Genomic DNA, 6673 nt, shown 5'->3' with positions numbered 1-6673 from the left:
ATAGCCATAATAGAGAAGGTTGAGCAGCTCTATGTAGCCAGAAATGTAGAGATGAGCAGCTAATGAGGATGAAAAAGAATGGCCGCATGCGCACAAAGCTAGCAGATCCAAACCCACAAAGCCAACCTGAACTAGGCATCAATCACTTTGCAAAGGCTTAACAACAAGCACATAGGCTATCAGCAAATACGGAGAAGATTGAAAATTTTATGAAGATATCTTTGCAGAGTAGAAGGCTGGTAGAACCACTGTAGTATAGCAAAATAATTTAGTAGTCACGTCTTATGACTAGCTTTAAATGCCCCCCCCCCCCCCCCCCCCCCCCCCCCCCCCAAAAAAAAAAAAAGGCTACATGGAACTATTGGTGCCCAAGATATTAAGAAAAAGATTCGATATTAAGAAAAAGATTCCTCCTCACTATTTCCATCATAACCTCAAAGTTGTTGACATAGAATCATCGAGCATGCAGGTGTTGATCCATGGGATCGAGCACTACCATAGGAAGTGCTGCCAGACATCATGAGAGTTGTCACCCTACTAGACTCAAATAGTAAAGTAGGGCCATGTGCCCACTACTTGTAACATTATATATAACAATCCATTATTAGCCTCTTGATTCTCATAGCTAGTGCGACTATAATACGAATTCAAGTTGATTGCAATGAGGGAATTCTCAAGAGTAATTACGCATTGAGTTCTAGCCATTCTTGAGCATTTAGGCATTCTTGTATATAGCACATAGTAGTTCATTTAATAGCTACATCAGCATAGACACCATAACTTTTAAGTATTCTTGTATACAGCACATAGTAGTTCATTCAATATCTACATCATCTACCATCGCCTACATCAGCATGACACCATAACTTTTAGGTATTCTTGTGTACAGCACATAGTAGTTCATTCAATATCTACATCATCTACCATTGCCTACATCAGCATGAACATTGTAACTTTATCAACATTATACACTTCAGTTGCATCCACCTATATATGTGTTCGAACCCTCTCTTGTTCTATTCTCTCTAAACTAACTTTGTGTGTGTGTGTGTGTGTGTGTGTGTGTGTGTGTGTGTGTGTGTGTGTGTGTGTGTGTGTGTGTGTGGAACTCCACGTTTGACTACTAGCGATCTTGCTATCTACTATAGGCATTAACGAATCCATCCTGCATCCACTTGGATAATCTTGCCATGTCTCGATATAGCCCACAACCTCTAGTTTGTGTGCACAATCACATGGAATCCAACTGGCCACCTTGGAGGTCATCAAAACTACAAGTCAAAGACTAAATAGGTAAAATCAATGCCCAATAAGGCAAGGTTAAAAAGGTATAGCTAAGAGGATAGGAATCAAAACATCAGTAATGATCGAATGCTCCCTTTAGAAAATGCATAGCCAGGAATCAAGCCATTAGTAATGATTGAATGCTCCTCTTTAGAAACAATGACTAAATTGAACTCCCACAGTCTGGTAAACTTTGTGAAGCTTCTTGGTTTATGTCATCAAAATGTATAGTAGACAATGAAGTCCAATCAAAGAACAAGGGAAGGGAGTTAAAAGAGAGGTGTTATTAAAGGCATAAATGTAAACTAGTGACCTCATGATGGTGCTACTTTTAACTTTTGGGAAACTATTGATACATAATACATTGATTAGGAAAAAGCCAAGCCTTCTTTCAGTAATTGTGGCATCAAAACTTTATAAAAAGTAGCTCAAACTTCAAGAAAGCCCTAGAAACTCAAAAGCAATGGACCCCCAAAATTTGGGCAGGAGGGGTCCTCTGAGTAACAAATGGCTTTTCATGAATAGTAATAAATTTTGTTGGAGTGCCCAATTTTGTAACTTTTAGCACGATGGAAATCTTATCTTCTGTAAATAATTTTTGACTATTTGGTTATGCCCATTGGAGCTAACGATCTCAAGTTGTGGTCTCAGCAAGTTAAGGGTGTCCAAGCCATCTTTTTGCAATTGGCCCAAAATTGGCTTTTAGTTTTCCATGCCTAGCAGTTTTAGGGACCATGATCTAAGATTCAATCATGGTCATGCATGCATGTTGTCAAAAGTGAGTACTTCAAGCATATCAAAACTCAAAAGGCTTTCACAATTGGGACTTGAACAATGATTTAAGAGTGCAGCAGCTTGCTTTTTGTAGATAACTTTTGACTTATAAAATAAGTACCCCAATCTCTCACTATTTTTAGTAAGAAACGTAACCAAATCATGTAATCACATTCTCATGAAAGAACTTAGTGGTAGATCTCATGTCAGCATTCTCTGCATAGGTTTGGCCTCATCCCACTTTGTGAAGTAATCGGTGGTGACTATTATGAAGCACACATGGTTTCCTTTAGAGGATGGGGGGATGACACCCATGAATTCTAAACTGCCTCATTTTTCAAATGGTTGTTTCAAAATTAGGGGGGTTTAATCCTTATCCTTGGACTATGGAAAACCTTTGGCATTCATCACAACATTTAACCAACTCAACTACAGGCCCAAAGAGTGTAGGCCACCACAGTCCACCTTGGAGAACCTTGTGGGAGGTATATCCCTGACAAAATGTTCACCTATGCCAAAATGGGCTTTGCTCAAGAACCGAGACAAATTTATGAACATATTTCTTCATGATGCCATCTTGACCCTTCTTGCAAATCATTCCCGCTTATCAACTGATAAGAGGGCACACCGCCTTCCTAATGAGGCATCTGGCTCCATCCTTCTACATGTCCTTTAAGAGAGCTAGCACCACACTAACTTCTAAATAAAGTAATAACTTAAATATACTAAAGTAAGTATTTTAACTACCAAAATAAAAGAAACAATTATAGTAATGAAGTAAAGTATAAAATGTTGTTCAAGGGTAGATTGTAAATCTATCAAATAAAAAGATGTATGTACATGTTTAGGTTTATCAACCTAGTCCACACATCCATAAATCCACACATTCTGTAAAAAGCTACAAAAGATGCTTGTGATTACCATGGAAACTACCTAAGTGAAGCACAAGGTCAACAAGGACTTGTGTTAAACATTAGGGGTCTGGGAGAGGTTTTGAAAAACACCGTGATATTTTCCTTTCTCTATCTCCTTCTACTCCAATAGGAGATAGCCATTTTAGCACTTATATAAAAACACACCACTTGTAGGGTAAAGTTAGCCCTAGGGGTAATGAGACTATATTCACCCTATGAGTAGATCAAAGATGGATTGCCATAGCAGCTGAGTCATTTTATGTTACATTTTTGGCACTCATTCCTAAGAAATTTTGAACGTACTTTTTATCCATACATTCTCTACTATCTACTATCTTCTTTACTAGTCTACATTCTAGACTATATTCTCTACACTTATCATTTACTATCTTCTTTACTACTCTACATTCTGGACTATATTCTCTACACTTATCATCTATAGTATAGAAGCTTCTACAAACATTTACACATGTAATATTGAATAAGGCTATTGAATAAAGCATTAATCCAGGGTATTTAAGCCATAGCTCCTTACCTTGGGAAATAATTTACTTACTTCTTTTTCTTATTTATTGCAAGTGTACGATGTTAGAAGAGGCAATGATCTTTACGCTTAAGTATGTCCCTAACAAGCTTGAAGTTAATCTCTAATGCATTCAAGCCCACGAGCCTTAAGAAAGTGTCTTTTCTAACCTTACTCACTCTACTAAAATGCTTATGATTTGACCAAAATCACCCTAAGTTCTTGTGGGGTAACTTCTTTTCATCACACTTTTGTGAATGTGAATGTGTAGAAAGCATAGACGGTCAATTGGAGATGTGGAGTGCTAAAGTGAAAAGAATGAAGGTGTGGAATGCTATAGTGAAAGGAAGATTTATAAGGATACTGGCATGGCTAGTAATATATCTTTCTTTAAAGACACATGTAAACGTCACATAATGATGGTTCTTTAAATCTCTTGAAACTATTTCGCTATCGAGCTAGACCTCTGTTCATGTCTCCTTGGTTCAAATATAATACTGTGAAAGTGAGGTGAAGAGATATAAATGGCCTCACTTATCGTTATGTCAATGGAGAGCACTTTTATTGTATGATGCACTTGAGGTTTTTTGCATCTTGTATCCTTATGTAGCCATGTAGATAGATTTTTCATCACAAAAGAAGATACAAGATGTTTACAATCTTATATCAATCATATGTGCACACCACTTCACACCATAGCCTTGTACATGAACTTTTAATATTAAAGTTTTTAATTGAGAAAGTATTTGCTAAATATATTGGAGATAAAAATAAAATGATTCAAGTATACAAGTCTTAACAAAAACTTAATCAAATCATTTACACTGCCAATTTATTTATGTATTAATGAAGCACACTTAGTGGTCCTAAAATTGTTGTCCCGAGCATGTGTGTTATATAGTAAAAAATATGTGCTATATAATGCAAAAAAACAAAGTTTTAAAAAAAATCAGCTAGGTTAATTTAGTTATAATTTTTGTCCTCAGTTTAATTGACTGGAAGAAATAAGTATTTTTACCAAGTACTATGGGCCATAGTTATTCAAACAGCAATGTTACAATTCTAATCAACCATGTAGCCTTATTTGGATATGATTAATGGTTATTTTTAGTATGATATATATAAATTTGAAAGGAAAACCTAGTTTATTCCAATAAATTTTGTGACGGCCACTAAAGTTAATAAGCTCACTTCAAACAAAGGGGGTCCAGCTAGTCCCAATGGGCCAGATATGTATGGTGTTAAATATTTATAGTCCATAATCAAGATTACGAACCATAATATAGTTATGGTCCATAAATAAGATTATGGACCATAATATTTATGGTCCATAAATATTAAATGATGTCTCCCCTGTGTGACAAAAGGACAATACACATAACTTTAAATATGAGGTGGGGTGGATAGCCCAGTGGTAAGGGCTCTTGCCCTACACCGCGCGAGACGGCTTGGTTTCAATACCCACCCCTTCGTCTCGCATGCCTGAATGGCATGTGGTCTATCCATTCCCTCACTAAAAATAAATTTAAAATATCCCTCGAAATACAAAAAAAACTTTAAATATCTATGTATAAATATCCAACCTATACATTTAGTTGTCCCTTTTGCATTAACATATTTTGGAGGATAAATTTGTAATTCACACCTCTTTATAGAGATCGCCAACTAGTTAAAGAAGCTTAAATCCTTTTAAAGAATCTATTGTGCAATACTAGTGCACACTATTTTGAAATGCCAAGCATCTGTACAAAATTTACAACATTTGCCTTTGTTAAATATATCACCTCCTTGGGCACCTACATCCAAAAAATTTTGTATTCTTTGAGATCCACATCCAATAAGAAAGTGAATCTTATAAAGGAGAACATACTATTGCTTTCATTCTTTTTTTTCCTTAGAAGCCAGTTGGATTAGGATCTTAAAATCCTAGTTGCCACCCAAGGGTGGCTCAAAGTAAGTCCTTAACATGATTAATTAAGAAGATGATACCACACTAATTAAGATAAAGATAGCACAATGAAAAGCCCAAAACAAATCAACTCCAACTACACCACAAGATATCTACAAGGAGCTACCAATCTCCAAACAAATAAGTGGCTCACAACATGCCAATCAAGCGGCCCATATGATATCCACATTACTACCACACGTACTGCCACACAAAGAAGTGGCTAGTCAAGTTTGCCCATAAGGCGTCCACATCACTACCACATGTACTGCCACACAAATAAGTGGCTACTCAAGTTTTCCCATAAGGTGTCCACATCACTACCACATGTAATGCCACTTCTATCTATCTCTAGACTATTCATCTACCCACATTTAACTCACACAAATGAAACTTTAAACCAAAACCATACTCCCAAAAGAGAACTATGCTCCCGCTTCATCACCACATTATTCTCAACACTCCCCTTTGCTGTGATGAGATTCTAACACGTGTGTGCTTGCTCCTATAGTTTGGGCCATCTTTTCTCAAATAGTCTAGGCAAGTTGACACCAATTGTGGCCTTTCTTGAAACCTTGTCCACCCTCACAACAATGGGACATCTTGAAACCTTGTCCACCCTCACAACAATGGGACATCTTTGCACCTAAAGTAAGAGTGGGAGGTTAAAGACATGCTCTACACATAGCTGACTAACTCATGGTGAGCTCAAGGCACCACACAACAGCTCCACATACACAAAATGGTTCACGTATTTTGGCCCATTTCGTATGTTTACAAAGTTTTCAACAAAAACCATATAAAAGGGAAGATCCAATGAAGAATGTGTGTATGAAGTCGCCACCTTACTTTATCATGTTGCTCACACTAGAGCCTACAAACATGGATGGGTCTACATGAGACAATCTTATGCCAAATGTCCCACCAAAAAGCCAAAGGTCAATACACCTTACCAATGTAGGCATAGACATGTTAAGGAACTATGTTCTTATGTTTCCATTAGTGAAGTTATTACCACAGAAAATGCAAGTCAATGTAGAAACATTTTGCCAATGACACACCAGCTAATGTAGCCTCTTGTGGTGGTGAAGTCTAATATATTGAAGCCCTCATTGATAAAATTTAGAAAGATGTGATTGAGGCATCATGTGAACTACCCCTTAGGATGGATACTTTACACAAAGGTCGAACCTTTAAGGTTAGAGCCAACTACCACACCAACCTTATGTT

The sequence above is a fragment of the Cibotium barometz genome, chromosome 13 (genome assembly GCF_041138505.1).
Source record: "Cibotium barometz isolate CiBa-2024 chromosome 13, ASM4113850v1, whole genome shotgun sequence".
NCBI classification, from domain to species: Eukaryota; Viridiplantae; Streptophyta; class Polypodiopsida; order Cyatheales; family Cibotiaceae; genus Cibotium; species Cibotium barometz.
This window is presented reverse-complemented; position numbering follows the sequence as displayed.